Genomic DNA, 20204 nt, shown 5'->3' on the forward strand with positions numbered 1-20204 from the left:
TCATAGACCAGCTTGAGTGTGCATCTTCTCATGGTTCTGTTTTTTAAACCTCACACCTGGACAAGATCTTCAACAGCGACTCCCTGCAATAGAGAAACACCTGGGAGGTGCAAAGGTGAGCTCACAGTGATGCTCAAAGAGAACTGGGTTCGAAGGACTGTTAGTAATCCTGACCAGGGTGGAACTGAACTCTGAATCTTGATGTTAAAGGTTGGAGCATAAACCCCACTATTTCTATTTTACCACTGCACACTTGTACCAGGGTGAGCTTCCTTTGAAAGCCACAGCACAGATATTACTCTCATCTCTGGTTCCCTTTTGTAGAATGGTCCCTAGTATTAAAAGCTTTACATGAGACAATTGCAATTAAATGAAGACTCATATTCTCAGTTCTCCTATAAAACATTTTAAATGATTGGTATATGCAAGACTACAAAAACAATGTTCCCATGTGAGGATCAGTTAGTTCTTCCCTAGTCAGGGTCCACCACACAGTGCATCAACACCTCACCAACCAGGATCTTTTCAGCTCTGATACTTGTTATTCATAGTTTTCTGTACCTTTTAATATAAGCCATTTTTCAACACCTCTGTACCGTAGCATCACTCTCTTAAGTTTCAATAAACGCTAAATCATCCTGGGTGAAATCCTAATGTTTTTTATTGCTTGAAATCATCAGGACTTTTTTTGTTATAAGTATCAAAACAGCCTCTGCAAAAATGTTTGCAGGTAAGCAATGACATGAATGAAAAGAAGGGAGATTATTTTGTGAAAATGCAGTCTTCGTGTGCTTTGTTTTGTGCTTCAGCTTATTCTGTTCAAAATCAATACAGCCAGCTCTGCAACAGCTAACTAACAGCCTAGAATTAGTGCAATCAAATGGTTAAAAGTTAATTGAAACCAATGTGTGTTGAGATCATAGTGTGTTTTGTTTAGGGTGTTTTTTTTTTTTTTTTTTTCCCCAAGCAAAGTGCTATGTGTTATTCAGTCACAGAGCATAAAACAGGTCAAAGTCAGCAAGTCATATAGAGAAGAGGATTAATGCACTATGGTGCTAGTGGGCTAACGCACTGCAGCAGCACACCAGTGGCTAAATATTTAAATTATATGTATGTCAGTGTGCAGAACAACTTGAAAGAAACCTGCTTTTTCCTTCGTATAGTCCGGCTGTGAATTCTGAATAACATTCAAGTTCAGAGCAGCCACCCCCTCTGACTATCACAGAGCTAACTGGCCTATTGTGGTGCTGCTGCCATTTTCCCCCTTCATTTTTTCTCCCAGCATACTGGGGGTATTTTCAATTAAGAAGAATTCAATTTTGAATCACAGTTTTGCAAAGGGTTCAATGCTAATGAGTAAACATAGGAGGACTCGGTAATAATAATTCATAAGCAGCAGGAAGAAAAGTGCATGCTTTGTTGTTGGACTGGTTGGAGCCAGTTCATTTTATAGAATTTCATGCCAGCTACACTCCATAAATTTTTCACAATGATCATAAAATACCTTTTTATTTTATTTTTTTTCCTTTTGTTGCTCTCCAGAGTTTATTCATTACACATGAAGCATATCTGTGCTGTGAAATCCGTTACTAAATACCTCAGGACCTGTCATGCCACTGTAATTTAAATTGAATGTAACAATAATCCAGCCTGATTGCCCAGCTCACTAGTTAATGTGAGGATATTTGACTCTGTTAATCACCACAATAGCCAGGTCACATTTCCACCATTGCATAAGTAAACAGATTAACCGGCATGCAGTGCAGCCCTAACAAACAGCTCGCTGGTGACATTTGCAGCACAGCAAGCTGCAGCCTCACCACGAGAACAAGAAACTGGCTCTGGCATTACAAACCACAATTTTAATAATATACATGAAACACCAGAAACTTTTAAAAAAGGGGTTTAGGTAAAATACACGCGCATTAGAGAATTAGCCGTTATGAGCATGGCGTCTGAGGCAGGCAGGTTATTCGTCGCATGCACATGTACACACAGAGAGTGAGTTCAGTGTATCTCACGCTAAAGCTTTGTTGCCCATCTCAGAAATAGCTCACACTACAAAGCGATTTAGGTGGATTGATTTTATATTATGTGAGATCTGCCTCTCACTGTGCAACGTGTTACAATAATCAGATTTTCTGTGTTTTGTTTTTTTCCTGGAGCTTACGCTAAGCATAACTCTGAGCAACTTCTAGATTCCAATTTTAGCTGCCTCTCAGGTCACAACTTTTGAATCTGCATGTTGTGATGGGTAAAAAAATTACAGTAAGTGCTATGGTAAGATATTTTTTTTTGCTCTTAGTTTAGTACATGTTAAAAAAAAAAAAAAAAAAAGAAAAAAGAAAGAAAGAGCACCGGTGATGTTAAGAGCTGATAAGATTCAATCGGGTGAGATCACAGGCTTGCTATTGTACCACAATTTTTCAAAATTGCCCTTCCCCCTCTTAATCCACTTTATGTACCCAGCAGCCAGGATAAGAGCCGCAGTGGATAATATCATTTTGTTTTGTCCCAGCAATATGATGCTATCAGGGGTTGGCTGTGCTTTTAATTAAGGGAGAGAACCCTAACATGTTGGGCAAATATATGTAATAAATCTATTTCTGTACTGTCTGGAGAGGAGTATTGTAAGAGCTGAGATCTTGAAGCTAAATCTAGGCCTTTGTGATCTGTTTTGCACCCAGGTTTCTCTCCTGCTGAGGAAATGCTCTCTTTTAACAATGAAAAGGTTATATATCCACCATGACTTCTGTTTTGTGCATTTTATAGGGGGTCCAAAGTCATCACAGTCTCATCACATTAAACCTGCCACCACTCAACCTTAGTGGCTGATATGTATTTTTGACACAGAGTAATGCAAGTAGGATTACAGCCCAGCAATAGCAGCTCTCATTGTATTTTTGCCTCCTGCTGTCTACTTTTTCCCCTCCTGTTGTTTATTTTGAGGGACAGCAAAACAGGAAGAAAAAAGAGAAAAAAAAAGACATTACTGCTCAGCCAGTAGTAAAACTTCTTTTATGGGCTGGCCTTGTAGCCTAGCGCCACTGACACTGAGGATTTGAGAGAGAATCCCGGTGAAGCAATACACACAGTACTCCCTCGGCTGTTCTGGCTCATGACCCGAGAGAAGCACCGAAGGAGCTCTCTTCATCTCTTTGCTGCCAGAAAAATGATTGGCTCAACACAGGTTCAAGGATGAAAGACACCAAGCCAGGGAAGGGGAGGGACTTTGCTTACTGAGTGGGGCTAGGAGGACAAAACAATTTCTCTTGCAGAGAAAGGGGGGCAAAAAGATTGAAAGCAAACATTATAATAGGACAAGAGTATATATCATCAGCACACAGGCAGGTACCTGAACAGAAAGTTATGACATATTTTTCCCCCAAGAAAATGTTTACAGTTCACACCACATCTAAACCACTGCCACTATCGAGTGAAGGTGGAAAACAAAGCTGACTTAGTGGTTTCACATGCTTTTATATAACCCTATAATTTTTTAAAGCGCTTTGTTTCATAAAATGAAATTATGTAGGCAATTAGTCTATACTGTGCACTAACCCCTGTTATGCCTTGGCTAGGAAAGGGAATTTAAAAGAACAAAGTTATTTCATTTTAGAAACATGTTATTGTGCACGCCCTGTAAGTTTTTAATGAAAAAGTGTTACATTTATTATACAAATGAATTATTTCATTGGTCTTCCCCAATAAATGCTTTGAAAAACATGAAACAATGACATATAGTTGAATACATCTCAATCCATTAGAAAACTGTATCTGTGACTTGGAAAAATAGGTAAAGTAGAAGAGGGTGGTAACTTGGACAGCTGGAGCCTTTTACAAGGACACCGAGGCCAGCTGTGAGCTGGAAACTCACTGATCTCGTATTGCTTCACCATGGGTCTCTGAGAACCTGGATCAAATGTGGTATGAACCGTGACCCATGCTGGCAGTCCAAGGAAAGAAGGTAAGAACAGAACTGGAATGGACATAGAGGGATCCTCGCAGTCCAAAGTAATGGTCACCAGTTCCTCTAACCTGCTTCTTGCTCAGACAGGGAGATGCCAGGTAGAAGAGGACTGCCTGCATCTGACAGACCTGGGGGAGGGAAGAGGAAATGAGGTTGAAGTGTTTGATCTTACAGGATTCTGAAATGTTCCAGCATCACAGTGGGATGTTTTGTTTTTCTTGTTATTTTTATTTGGTCTTGTCATTTGCCAGTCTGGTCTACCAGCTCCAGTAAATATGAGCAGGGGTTGTTTAAAGGGCAATCAGAACATGCCAGCTGACTCTGGGTTTCAGGCTTTCTCCTGGACTATGCAAAAGAAATCACAAAGACCTGCTTCATCAATGAAAGCAGTGCCCTCAGAGTTGCCTGGAATTCTTTAGTTTGCATGATTTGATACATTTTAGTGTCCCGATACATTTCTGCCCTTTTTCAGAACTAGAGAAGGGCTTGCAGAGGATCCTGTTGAGGAAGTTTAAGCTCCTGGTGTAAATTCCACTACAATACACTAGAGAGAAAGCTGGCATAACACTGCCGGAAGGCATAGAGGTGAGACAACAAAGATGTGTTTGATATTTCACCACTAAGAATACACCACACTAAGAAGACACCAAAGGTAGAGTTTGCTGGAGTAAATATGAGGATATGATGGACAGAGGAATAGAAATCTGAGAATGTTTTTCATCTTTTGGCAAACCTTAGTCAAACTAAGGTTTCACATAAAAGCTTGGTACTTGCAAATTGTATGGGTTTTGAAGGATGTATTTTTTCCATTCCTTCTGTAATGGAAACACTAGCCAGATCATAGGTGACACTTTGCATCACTGTAAATTCTACAAATGTGTAAACTCCCTATAACCAGTATTTGCACTGCAGCGAGGTATTCAGACTAATTCTACTTGGGCCGGGATGCTGTTAAAGCCTCTTGCAGATGCCAGGTCATTAAACATGTGCTGATGTATGTCTTAGCATGGTACAACATTTGGGCTAATTGGCCCACCCACTCTGTACTCTGCTGGAGCAGCTATATACTTCCATTTCTGGCTAGTTCACGGGCTATGTCTGTTGTGCACAGAATAACAATACCATAAGCATGCCTCTCCTAGGACAATGAAATGAATACAGAAGATAAAAGAATAGCTAAATGGTATCCTCTTGCTGACCATGAATAGATAATCAAGAACTCTGATCACTTGACTTCTAGGAAGAGGACAGAAATCACTCTGACTTTATATTATATTATATTATATTATATTATATTATATTATATTAATTACATTATATTACATTATTTTATGTTATATTATGTTATATTATATTATGCTGTATTATATTATATTATATTATATTATATTATATTATATTATATTATATTTATTATATTATATTATATTTATTGTAAACATTTCCTCTAACATTTTGAGTTACTTTCATCACAGACTCTGTTCTGTTGCCCAGCACAGCTTCTTCTCATCAGAAGAGAGTTAAATGAAGTTTCCTTTGTATCACCCAATGTGCTGAAATTCTCTGTATTTCCTATATGCTTTTGTTTTAAGCAGGATAAGGTATATGAAACAAGCATTATCTGAAATGTTAATACTTCTCAAATACCTCTCATACCACTTCAAATCAAGCATTAAATGATACACTTTTACAGAGCTATGCAGGGTTTAACTTGCTCCATGTGTTTTTCTAAGTACTGAAGAAGAAAAGAATCCATGAAAAAAATAACACAGCAGAGTAGATCAGGTGGAAGGAATCAAAATGCATGGAGAGCTCTTCAGTCTATTCACAGGTTCAGGTTCTGCCAATGACACCTGACATTCCAGTAGCAAAATACGCCTTGATAATTATAGGTGTCAGTGAAGGGCAGAGCTCTGGAGAGCTGCTCACTGAAACATTACCCACTGATTTTCCTCTTCAGCTTATAACTACTTGCCTGCTTTCTTTAAACTTTACCAACAAGGAGCAGGTTTGCTTCCAATTTGAACAGAAACTCCTGAGAGTGATGAAATGTTAGGTATTGCTAGACAATTTCTCTTAATTGCAGACATTTTTCTCTGCTAGCCCTTCAGATATAAAGAACTTCTAGAAGAGCAGGTAGACAGGTGGGCAAGTGCCACAGCTGCACAAGTTATGCTGATGGTGACAGGCTTCCTTGCTTTTGTATTCTTGAAACCATTTGTAAAAGGAACTGAATCACTGGAGTGATTATAAGGTAGTGGTCTCATGCTGAAAACATGGACATTGACTTGCTGTTACTCTCTTCACTTTCCCCAAAGTTGGTTTTCATGGTCCCTATTGCAATCACAGGCAACCTTCTAGGCTGCTGTTTTCCAAGATTTGACAGAAGCCAGATGTACTTGGTAAACGTTATGATGTGGTCAGCAAGAAAATATGCAGTATGTATATTCCTTTATCACAGTTCCCTAACACTGGGCAATGTTACATACCACCAGGGGGTATGTTTGTTTTGCCAAGATGGTCTATAAGCATATTTTGTGATAACAATATAATCTCTTTGTAAAGATAAAACATTGCGCAGGGTTGTGAGACATTCTGGTGGAGGGCCATATGCACCACAGAGCTTAGCTGATACAGGACTGGAGCAAGAGCATTTGGAATGCACTTGCTTTGTGTCAAAACGTGCACATAAATTTACATTTGTATTTGATGTTTTTACTGAAAAAGCAAGAATCTGTTTTTTAATGGTAATGGCTTTGCCTCAATCGCCTTTATTTCTAAAGTTACAGATTGTATACAATGTTATTTTAAAGTGACTCTATATGCACAGAAATATGATGGGATTTTCAGAGAAGTTTAAAGAGGTTTCTTTGCTGCTCCATTAGAAATATTTGCCTTTGTGTTCTCAACTTTTAGCTCACTGATCATCCACAAGGGGAAGGGTAGAAATTATTTTACAGCCATGCCCTTCTTTCCAATACAGATAGATCTGAGCAGCAGAGGGACATGCCTAATTGGTAGCATGAAAAGTTGACACAGCAGTGACATAGGTTTCTGGCTAACCCTTCCAATATTCACCACCCCACAGAAAGCCCTCTGTGGCTCCATGGCTCATGTTCTTCCCCAAGTTGTCCTCAGAGACAAACTCCTCATGTGGTAGTACTTCCCTGCAATTCCCCAAAATCAGGCCTGAGCTAATAAGGGCCAATTCTGCCCATTCAGTAAAAAAAAAATGTTCCAAAGGAGAGGTATGTGTAAGTCAATGAACTTGGCAAAACCCATTGTTTCAAAATTATTCTGTTTTAGTTATGTGATTTAGGCCTCATAAAGCAGGCACTATAGATATTTAAGGCAGAAGTCTTCACTGATTTTGTTTCTGGTCAGGTCTTACATATTGATTATAAACAACAGGAGCATGTCCCAAGTATCGCTGTAGTCTTCAAATAGAAAAATCAAAAATTTGGTGAGTTTTATAACTCTCTGACAATGGTCCAAACTTGTATCCAGTCACCAGTCACCATATTCTGTGAAATATTGTATTGTCTAGAGAAGAGATCATGCCAAATTCAGATAGCTTGGCTTTGTGGTTTTTTTGGTTTTTATTCAAAACTTCAAGCTGTCTTCAGCCACCCCCCCATCCAGCCGCTTGCTCACTCCCAATGGGATGAGGAAGAGGATCAGAAGACAAAAATAAGAAAACTCATGGGTTGAGATAGAGTTTAATAGATGAAGCAATGCTGCACACATTAGCAAAGCAAAATAAGGAATTAATTTACTATTTCCCACTGTCAGGCAGATGTTTAGCCACTTCCTAGAAAGCAGAACTTCATCAAGCCATAACTCCAGTATCGCCTCTTCCTCACACTTTCCCCCAACTTTTATTCTTGAACATGACATTATATGGTCTGGTATATCCCTTTGGTCAGGTGGGGTCATCTATCCTGGTTGTGTGTCCTCTCAACATCTTGCACACCCATAGTCTACTGACCACAGGAGGCAGCATGGGAAAAAGGAAAAAACAAAAACAAAACCAAAAACAAACCTTCAATGCTATACAAGAACTGCTTGACAATAGCCAAAATGCTGTTTTAGTCACAGATCCGAAACACAGCACCACGTGGTCACAGAATCTGAGGGTATGCATCTTGGAACATTAGGTCTCAACCTTAGTGCTCTTCTGACTTGGGCCTGAGTGTCCACAGCAGTACCCAGTGAACTATTTCAGAACCTAAGTACTGCCAGAGTGTGAAGACAATCTGTTCATGTCCTGTTTTTTCTAGGTAGTAGCCTTCCAGTGAGGAACTATTATCCCAGCACAGTCTGGCACTGCAGTTCTGGGTTGCTGTGGCAGTCAGCATTGTATCTGCTTGGAGCCAGAAAGTAGGCATCATGGAACAGCTGCAGTGAGGCTCCTGTTTTGACCTCAAACCCAAACAGATAATTACCTTTACCATGCCATTCTTCACTTCCAAGAAGAAAAATCTTATTCAGCTTTACTTTCTTCATATAAAGTTTCCAGAAGGCTTAGAGCAGTATTTGGGTAACATAGACATGGGAGCTCAACTCCAGAGATTTCATTAAGAAGATGGCTCTACTATCTTCTGCCTGGGTCTGGCTTAGACTACAATAATTAGCATCTGTCTGTTACTGTCTTTTTGAATGCTACCAGACATTCCCATTCTTACTTTCTGGTGCAGGAGATGAAGACCTTACACATCTCTCTCTACTGTGTTAAAATAACAACTAAATACCAACAATAAGATTTACATTTACTTCCTTCTCAACATAAGGGCAGCAATTTTGGGGTCCAGACATCCCAGGTGATGTTGTTGATTATTTCCTCACTTCTCTTCTGCTGTTGTCTTCTTATGCATTTTGAGTAGAGTAGAACAGATGTGTAAGAGAGAAACAACACCCTTCTCTAAAGTCATCGTGTCAGTGAATTGGTACAGTGTAGGCTGCTAGAAAGACCTTTGTCTCACTCAGTACCACACATATATATTTCTTTTTATCAACTGCAAAATCTATCTGAAGGTTTTTCACAGCTTGTTAGACTTGACCAAATTTGTTGAAGGGAGAATTCTCCTGACCTGGTAGACAGTGAATATTTGGGCAGAATCTGTTTACTTTATCTATGAAGTGAGTGCTTAGTTTTTTGATAGTTGCTATATATAACTGCATACAAGGTGTCTACAAACAATCCAATATGCTGGTTCTGAGGAAAAAAAAAAAAATATGGTGCTCTTTATTTATTAGTCTCAACAATTTCACAGACAAAACAGAGACAGATAATCCAAACAGGAACCATGAAATGCCACAGCCATGAAAGGGAACATTTTCATTCCCAGCCACATAACTTGCACACGCAATCATCACCAACAAACCCTGTAACTACCCACTGCACAGTAACAGTGTTCCCTGAAGAGCCTGTTGAAGTCTACTTTCCACTGTGCTTGCTCAGGGCTCCAGTACAACCTTACCAATTTTATTGTTTTTAACACAGGTATCAGCAAAGCAGGCATGTAATTAAGGGAACATGTGAGTTATGTTTTCTTGCTTTTTATGTACAGATTGTTTTTCCTCCCTCATTTTCTTTGCCCACCTTACTATAGAAACTTAATTTAAAACAGGGCCTTCTGGAAAGTTCAAATTCAATCCTGGAAAAGTATGAACAATTATAAGCATAGAAAAAACCAGTATTACTTTTAGTGAATATCAAAAAAGGTGAAAAAAAGGCCTAAAGCCTAAACTTCCACATTTTCCATGTAGAAAGCCTGATACAATATCCACTTAAATAGGCAAAAAAGGATCCCTTTGATTTTTGTTTGTAATCAGTCAGGCCTATGAAAACACAATTAGTAAAAATATTAATGAGAATACCTCAATATCACTGCCACTTATAAAGACTACTTTTAAAAAGACTGAAAAAGTCTTCTGCTATCAATATTTGATTTTAATGTAGCTGAGAGCTTGAGTTTTGGCTTTGTCTTTTTAATTTTGCAAGATATTTTTGATAGCACAAAAAAAATGGGGAGAAAAAATGGGAGAAGTGGGTCTTTTCCATGAAAAAAAAAAAAATAGAAGAGGAAGTCCATTCACCATTCATCTTTAGCCAGAGCCTGCATACAAGAATAGTTATAGCTGACATTATAGTGCAGGCCAGTGATTCCCCACAGCCATGCTGTGAAACCATGTATCACCACATCATTTTCAGTTAAAAAATTCTATCACAGAGGAAAATACCAGACCATGGGTGCTTCTAACAGCTGACACTGCTATATAATAATTTATTTTTTAGAAAATCTAATTGCTGCTGTTGACATATTCATCACTGCAAACTTAGTCATGTTTCTTCTTGTTATTGGGATTTAAGAAAGTCATGATTATTTTTGTAAGACACTCTACATATGAAAAGAGATGCATGAACTCTTACACTCTCTGCCTGTTGCACTCCCCACATACTGTTGATTAATTGTATCCCATTGAGACTCCTGAACACCACTGTTGACGATATAGCTTGTGAAGATAACCACAGATAATGGTTTTAAGTGAGAACCCAGCAGACAGTGGTCGGGAAGTAGAAACATCCGTTCCTTTATGTGAACTGTTTTGGCAATTCTATTTGTGAATATACATGCTACATAAGGGCTGTAGAAGTTTAGAACAGTCCACAAAGTGACCTTTCCTGGATCTGACTCTGTCCTCCATCTCTCTTCAATCCAGCATGCACTTCTCCCCAGCATGCACTGCTGCTTTCACCAGCTGTGTGGTTTAGTCCTGAACATGAATAGATTTTCTGATTTCAGACAGTGTTTGGAGATGCCTACCTCCAAACAGTTTGAGCTGCATTTACAGAAGAGTGCTTATATGCCAACTTCTACATACAGATTAACTTCAGAAGAAACAGATTACTGATGTAAAATCCATGGTCATTTTCAGCATCCTACTTTTTTCTCAGATTGAATGAATAATGGTCGTTCTCTAAGATTGAAAATTTGGTCTTCTGTCCTAATTATTTTTCTCCCTTTAGAAAATGAGTGTCACATTCTTGCGTTTGTGTTTCCCTTATGCTTCAGAACATGCTTTGAAGAACCCATTTGGCATGTACGGCAGCTGAGCTTAGTTCTCCCAGTGAAGTATTAATGATAGTTTAAAACAATGTTAATGTGGAGCAATGTCACCTTTTTCTGTAATAGCTTCTTCTGTAACTGTATCCTGGGCTGCATCAAGAGAACTGCGACCAGCAGGTCGAGGGAGGTGATTCTTCCCCTCCACTCTTGTGAGACCCCACCTGGAGTGCTGTGTTCAGCTCTGGGGCCTCCAACATAAGAAAGACTTGGAGAGAGTCCAGAGGAGAGCCACGAACATGATCAGGGGGCTGGAGCACCTCCCCTGTGAGGACAGGCTGAGAGAGTTGGGGTTGCTCAGCCCAGAGAAGAGAAGGCTCCAGGGAGACCTTATAGCATCTTTCTAGTACTTGAAGGGGGCTACAGGAAAGATGGGGAAGGACTCTTTATCAGGGAGTGTAGGGATAGAAAGAGGGGTAACAGTTTTAAATTGAAAGAGGGTAGATTTACATTATATATAAGGAAGAAATTCTTCACTGTGAGGGTGGTGAGGGACTGGAAGAGGCTGCCCAGAGAGGCTGTGTCTGCCCCCTCCCTGGCAGTGTTCAAGGCCAGGCTGGATGGAGCTTTGAGCAACCTGGTCTAGTGGAAGGTGTCCCTGACCATGGCAGGGAGGTGGGACTAAATGATCTTTAAGGTCCCTTCCAACCCAAACCACTCTATGATTCTATGATTCAGTGATTCTTCTGACCTAACTTCAATTTCTCACCACCAGTTACGCTTGATATGGATAAAACCAAATATTTTTCTAACCTCTCCTCTCCCTCTCTAAACTGATGAAGTTCTTCCTGTGCTTCAGATAGGAAAGGACCAACCCACTCTCCAGCCACAGGATAGCTTTGATAATATGTTTGTGTTTATGACACTTCTCACTTTAAAGTTATTTAAAAAGCTAGACATAAAACAATTGCAGTTTATGATACATGATTGTGACAGGAAACTGAATAGACAGTTGAAGAACATGAAAAAGCTCATCGATTTTTGCCAGGAATAATTAATCATGACACATGAGGACTTGATTTTATTTGATACTTGCTTTGTCAACATACATTTTAACATACCTCTAAAATATCTGTAGTGTTTTCATTAAATGTCTCTATGAAACAACAGCTATTTATATCCCCCCAAAAATGTTGAACTGATGTAGTCACAGTAAATCAAATTGAATTTAATTCCTGGGAAAAAACTAAGAATTTCAATTGCAAGGTAAACATTTCCTATATGGAAAAACAAATAAGTCTTCCACACAATATGTCCTACAGCTTTACTTTACAGTTTATTTCCAAAATGAAAGTGTACATATCTGTTTCAAGAAAAGAAGGTTTGTTTTGTTCACTGTTTTTACCTTCAAAGGCCTTTCCAACATGTTCTAAAACATGGCTCTTATTGTAGTATGTCATACTCTAGTCTGCCACTGCCAGCAGGGCAACAAAGCCATCAACATCTGTGGAACACAGGTATAAGGCAGAGTTAAATGCTCTGCTACCTGCACTTTTTCAGATTAACATTGTATTTCAAACTGCTTAAATATGTAAATATAAAAATATGCAATCATGTGTAAGTTATGACTCCACAGAGCACTTGTGCTACTTTTTAAGTATGGGCTAAAATACTTGGCTGAATTTGGTAATACTGATGGCTGCAGTCAAATTTACTTAAGCATCCATCTTCCTTAGTGTGGAAGAATTCAGAACATGAACTGCCATCAGAACTAGGCTCTCACATAAGCTGGCAGAGGATATTCCCCTTATCTGATGAATATATGTCAGACTATATAGGATATGGGGATATACCCACTAATATTGGGATATAGGGGTTTACTCTCTGTCCAGAACCTCCTGAAGAGTGATCTAGCTGTTAAAAGGCAATAACCTCTGCAGAGTTTCAGCAAGCTGTGTTAACAATTCTGTGAAGCAAACTATTCCCTTGTCCTTCTTTAGATATGGTTTAGCTTTGTTTTTCTCGCTCACTTCTCTCCCTACCTGTTATTCTGCCTTCGAGGCACAATCAAAGCATGCAGTACATAGACCTTGAGATGGGGCCCATGAACCAGTTTTGCTCTAGGCTTACATTTTTTTAGTATTTTCTTTAGGACAGCTTCCACATCAACACAGATTTTTCATCATTTCTTGCAACATAGTGTTTTGAAATGCATTTGGGCTTTTTTTTCAGCACTTCCTCCCAGTAAGTAAGTCAACTTGATGCCTATAATCTCCCTTGTTGGGGCAGAGAACATGTAGTAACAGTAGTAGCAGTATTTCAAGTTACAAAATTAAAATAATCATTTATAGAGTATTTCAAGGTGGTGGAGGGAATGCAGTGAGAGATTGGATTAAGCAAATATATGTGCTGGGAGAATCAGCTGGGGTTAATTTATATTTATAGCCAACAAAGAGAATTGAGTGTATGAATTTCTGTGAGCATTGTGTGTGATGTGTTTTCAGCCCACTGATGAGTATGTTGGGAGCACAGCAGTTGAGAGGATTATCAGGACAGGAAAGAACTGAGCATCCAATAACTATCGAAAGAAGAACACAGCGTAGGAATAGGAGGATGCCAAAGAATCGAAAAGTGGCATTAGACACACTGAGATATCAGAAAGTTGCTTGTGGTGTTGGTTTGTTTTAAAATGGAGAGACAGTAGGTAATGAATAATTAAAAAATAAATCACGATCTGACAAGGGCAGTACAGGCCAGAAGTAATATCTGGTTAATCGTTGCACAGAAAGTTGAGGCTATATAGTGATGAGATAAAAGGGCCGTGCGGCTTCGCGCGGGGGAGGGTGTGTGAGCCGCGGGCCCCAGCCGGGAGCCTCGTCCCCGCGCGGAACTGTCCGTGGTGCTGAGACCCCGCCCGCGCCCGCGGCCGGCCCGTAGCCGCCTCCGCAGCTAGGCCAGCCTTGGCTGCCGGCCCCCCTTTGATAAGAGAACAGATTAGCAGGGTTGGAAGTAAGCTACGGACATTTTCTCATCAAATTTTATATGACAACTTGAATTATTTACCCCGGGTTCTTTCTTGTGACCGGAAAGTAATTCTTAAACAAAATACCAGGAAGGGCTTTTTGCCTTTTTTTTTTAATTTTTTCTTTTTTTTTCTTTTTTTTCTTTTTTTTCTTTTTTTTTTTCAGGAAAAAACATCCATTACACAGAAATCTTCTCTTCTTTTTTTTCTTTTTTTTTTTTTTCCCGGAAATTTAATTTTGTTTGAAAGACCTTTGCTTTCTTATTGAAGGAGGACTGTTTTGTGATGATGAGAGCCTACAGTTTCTCAAATTAAGCTTATTCTTAATGAAAAACTTGGACTAAAGTTGAAAAAGGACTGAGAATATTTCATTTTCTAAGCTTTATGCTTCCTTTAATGTTTGGACATTTTTATTTAACCATATCCTAGAAAGCATTTTTTACTAAGAGAGTGCATGCAGTTTACTAATTTAGCACACTGATTTAGTGCATTCAAGTTTATTCTCAAGTTTCTTTTCAATTCCATATTCAAAATACAGTCTCTTAAAAGTTTCATTTCATTAATGTTGTTGTACACTAAAAAGAAAAATAACGTAAACTTCATGAAAGAGAAATAAGAAGTCACTTCTAAAAAGGCTTAAATGTAAATATTCTATTTTGGTTTCCAGAGACCCACCCTAACATATAGTTAGACAAGTTTAAAGAGACTGCTAACAAGTTATTCAAAGCTGACATATAACAGTGCTCTTTACAGTTCTTCAATCTATATTCATTTGAGTTACTTTCCTCATCCTTTCACCAAAACTCCAGCTGAAAACAATCTGTGGTAGTTTTGCTTGAGTAAGGAAGTCTATATTGTCTTTTCATCCAAAGCAGAAACTTTGAGGTGTGCAGGGGGTATAAAAATAGGGTTATAAAATTAAATAGTGTAAACAGGATTTCCAACAGTAAGATGTGAGTAAAAGTGAGTAAAATCTAAATGTATTTTATTCAACTCCATGTCCAGGGGACAATCCCATAAAAGAACAAAGTGGTGGGGACCACTTTCCATATAGAGCTACCCATTTCTAAATCAAACACATGGTTCGAACAAGATGTTTTACAATCCACATTGGATGTTCTGCAATGAAAAGAGATACCTAAGATTCATAATCAGGGCCCTTGGATCTAGTTGTTGACCTTGCTAGAACCACAACCTCAGGAAGACCAAGCGGCACCATAAATGATTGATCGATCATATCTGTTTACATTCACAGGATGCATTTTGTTTTTTCTTACTGTTACATTTGATATTACTTCTTTCATTTGATCTCTTATACTTCAGCAACTGTCATAGCTCTTAATTTACAGTATTTACCCTTTCATTTGTATTGTAGTCATTGATCAAGAACAGATAACTTCTTTTATTTTTAACTTCTGACACTGAAAATTCCTCTAAATACGATCCTAACATAGAGAAAGAAGTACTGATGTTTTTTTTCATCTAAGTCACACAGTGAAGCTGGATCCTCAAGGACCTTTGTAGCCAAGGAACAGTGCAAAGGATTTAAGATTATTTCCTTCGATGTTCTAGGATCTATAGGTCTTTTCAAGGAACTCTAGAGTGCTGTTTTAATATCAACTTTCCAATGTTACTGATATCTGATTTTGGTTTCATCTGCCTTTTCACTTCTAATGGCTTAAAATGTTTAGAGGGAAATTTTACTTGGGATGTTGAAATGTCAGTTATATGCTCCCTCTACTTCTGGTTGAAAGCGTAACTTCTCCCCTGGTTTAATGTAACATTTTGCAGTGCAGAAAATTCTCTAATGCACCCACTTTTTTCTTCAATAATCACTTTTGTTCAGTGAAAGCCTGAGGTCATCACATGTGGTTTTCCTTTCAACATGATTTTCAGCTTGTTTATTTACTTTTTGTTTCTGTAGAATAAATGATAAAATAACAGCAAGTTTAACTCAATTCTGAGTACTGTTTGGATATTTAGTGTTTTGCATACTTGCTGGATTTTGCATCTGGTTTTAGTAAAGTCTTGGTCCTAATGTAATATTCCCATAATACTTTTTAAATTCTGTAATCCAAAATTTTCAGAATTGCTCATACATAGACAATGTGATTTTCTGTAAAATGAACATGAAGACATCTACAAATGAACAGTGGACTATTTCCACCAGAAAGAACTCGAGGAATGTAGTAGAAAATGAAAAACAGTTTCTGAATTTGAAATTATCACTACAAAGCCATGCTCAGTGATCCACACGCTAAGTAATCTACAGCTGTGCTTCAGAACTGTATTAAAGTTTATGTCACTGAGGTTGCCTTTACTGTGTTACCAATTAAAAGTTTGATTAGGAGAGCACAACAATACAAAAGACATTTGAGAGCTAGGATTAGCTTGCTACCTGTCAAAGTTTGGGAAACTGCTTAAAAGGGTTTTCCTGAAGGAGAATTCATAGGAATTACCTATTCTTAATTTAAATTAGATATATTTTTACTTATAGTGTTATTTAATGTTCCCATATTTTTCTTCTTTTTTTACAAAAAAAAAACCACGGATAACCTTAAATATCAGGTATTAGCTTTATGGTATAATAAAAAGTAAATAATCATTGAATTAAATATTTTCATTTCAATATTTTTCCCTTCTTAAGCATTCTCTCCACTAGCTTCAGTAATGATAGATATATTTTTGAATAAATTCTCAGTAATGTATATTATGTGTCTATATATTTTTAGACATTCAAAGGTTTTACTTTTACTCCATTGTGTACTTTTTCATTTTGATAGTTTCATTGTGGCTGTTCTTGCATCATTCTATTTTTTTTTCAGTTGTGCTGCAGACCTATTATGTTAAATTTACACTCCTCTTTCAGAGGTGTATCTACTCTTACATCCCTCAGACATGTGTCTTTATGCTCAAAAGTGAACACAAACTGTCTATGTGTGGAATAGTTCATAAACTTCTGCTGTTCGGCAGCAAAAATGCAATTTCTCCCTTGCATTTTAATAAGTAATGATAGAAATGCCTTCTATTTGACTATGCCTCTTCATATCACTTTGTTGCTACAGACTGATATGGGATTTCTCTGCTGTTCTAGTTCTGTACTGATCCATCTCCTAGAAATGTTACAAAACTTCCCTTCTTCAAGGCCTTGAATAACGACATTCACAATGCTATGTTCATTCTGAATCACCAAATGAGTTAGAACTTGCTTAAACATTATTTATATCTACTGATGACTAAAGCATAGAAGAAAGCATCTGATATTCAGATTTGCTGAATACATCTGGATTTATTTATGAGATACACACACAGAGACACCAGTTCATCTTTTCAGCTGCAGGAGTCTAAGTCCAGGAAGAAAGCTACAGGAGCATAAACAACTTGTAACTCTGTGCTGAAGTTATCATCCATGGCATGAATAAGGAAAATGTCATCTCTCTGGGGTGAACTTGAAATGTAAACCTGAGCTCTTGCCAGGAGAATTTACTCCCAAAGTGTTTTGCAGGTATTTATATTCCCTCTTCAGCAAATCCACAATTTGAAAACATTAATCTATGGCTACTCTTGCAGTATTTTCCATATATTGTTAAGATCCATCTCACCTGTTCTCAGTCATCTGTGCTATAAATTTAGGTGTTGGTACCATGTTACAACAAATGGCTAACAGAGGATCAGACTTGTACTATTTCAAAAGTCCTGAGGAAAGCAAGAACCTACGTACACATGGATTCTGTGGATTAACCTTGATAAATCACCTGAAGAAGAAGCATTCTGAAACACAGTTAGTCCAAGAAATAGTTTTCTTTGGACACAATCTGGGTAATTTTTATACCTTTCCACAAGTGAGTACTGCACCCGGAAAAGATAGTGCACATCCAGAGATGCTAAATATCTAGCAATGTAAAATCAAAGTCTATCCAAATCATTCATACTTTAAAAAACAACCCCAAAAACCAAAAAACACAACGGCTTTGCAATAGCATAGCATTACATAAGTTCTTGTAGAGATGTATACGCAGCTAGCTGCAATATATGTACATCACATATCACCAAAACCCAGAAGAAATCTTAGCTCACTGTTCTGTTTTGTCCAAATACTAGATGATTTGACCAAAATTCTCTGTAAAAGTGATACTGTAATATTCGTTTCTACCCTATCTTTTCGCAGCGCTTAGCAGCTACTTTTTCCAGTAAAACCTAGAAGCAACTTCATTCCAGTGGCAGAGATCAGTTAAGATGTTCTGAAATGCTTTTGTATTTTACTGAACAAAAGATTGAGGTATAAACTTAGCAGCATTCCTACAACATACTGATAACATTTGTGAAGTTGTAAATAGTTTGGATCATGACCTTATCTACTTCCATGTTCTATGAAATGAGGGGTGATAATTATAAAATAATAATATACTCATCAGTTCCTGTTCTCTGCGACTTTACAAATAATTAAAAACTTTATTTTTGCTGTAGATGTCTCGTAGTACTTCCACAGAAAACTTATTTTCTTATTTCTAGCACATCATTTTGGGCTGGAAATCTCTACATAATTGCAGTATTAATGTTTATAGTCCAATAATACTATCCATTTCAGTAATCATAGAATCATTTAGGTTAGAAAAGACCCTTAAGATTATGGAGTCCAACCCTAAACCTTACACTGCCAAGTCCACCACTAATCCATCTCCCTAAGTGCCACATCTACACTAAATACCTTCAGGGATGGTGACTCAACCACTTCCCTGGACAGCCCGTAATCCTCAATTTAAATCCATGTTACCTGTTAAATATGATGAATATAAAATGATTTACAGCAAAATATTAGATTTTTCCCTTAAATGACCAATTTTTACAGTTCAGCAACAGAAAGGAAAATCAGTTAAATAGAGAAGCAATCTATTAAACATTGAATATGAACAAAAATAATCCTGGAGCACCTAACAAGACACTGTAAAAGACAGAAGAGAGCCTATAATATTTTTATTAATAGACTATGAAGGAAGAATACTCCAATTACAAGTGTTTTCATATTTTTTCTTAAATTAAAGTATCCTTCAATATGTCACAAAGCATATTGCCCTGCTCGGGTTCTGTAAGTTCCCACTGATTCTTGTGTAGCTCACCTATGTTATCTAAAGAAATAGGTGCATCACATAACAGGAAGAAGAAAAATAAATACAGGATTTCAGTGTTCAGAAAGATTTTGAAATGCACACAGTATTAAGAGTCAGTGTTTAACAAGCATGCATCCTAATTCAGAAGGATTTTTGCCAGGAGGAATATCTTTAGTCCATGGGTAATATCAGAATATGCCACTGAAGTTGAAAGAATTATGGAGTGGCTGAACCTAGTCTCTTCCAGGTTTGCTTGCATTTTTTTTCAGGCCTACCATTTCAGATTAATGGCAAGCAGCCATAACTGAGGAAGGAGTTATGATAGCTTTCTTGTTGAATTCTGAAAGTATATCTTAATTCTTACATGCAACACTCCACCTCACCATTGAAATAAGTCACATACAATTATAATTTACTTTGTTACAGGGAAAATATCCAAGGACATTCACTTCAGGACTTGTAATATAAATCCAAATAACATAATGAGAACTATATATGTGTAACAAAGGAACCTGACTGATCAAGTAGTTTTGGAAGAGATATGTTGTGGGAAATAGCTGGTGGTTTGGAATGAACTGAGCAAACAGAGGAAGAGCTACTTAAAAATATGGTTTTCAAATATATCAGAAATAGTAGTTTTGCCAAGGAGCAACCAGTTTGGTCTATAAAATATGGATGCTTAGCACAAACGTATCAGTCTGTGCTATGACTACATGTATTCTATACAAAGACTGAAAAAAGTAGTTGTGAGTAAAGTCTACAATACATTTCTGGGAAAAATCAGAACATTGTACCATGCTACATGGTACAATCAGAACATTGTACCATGCTATAATTCTGGAGGGAAGATATAAAGAAACCCTTTCTCTTTTCCTAATTTAAACCTGAGTTAAGACTAGTACTGTGTGTTGGCTCTGTCAGTTGCTGTCAAACACCAGAGAAACCACTAAAGCTGTATAAAAAGAGCAGCAGCTCACCATGCTTGTCAGATCGTTTCTGAACAAGTAAACGAGAGAGTTTTGGATATCTCCAAGCTT

Source organism: Athene noctua, chromosome 2 (genome assembly GCF_965140245.1).
Source record: "Athene noctua chromosome 2, bAthNoc1.hap1.1, whole genome shotgun sequence".
Classification (NCBI taxonomy): Eukaryota; Metazoa; Chordata; class Aves; order Strigiformes; family Strigidae; genus Athene; species Athene noctua.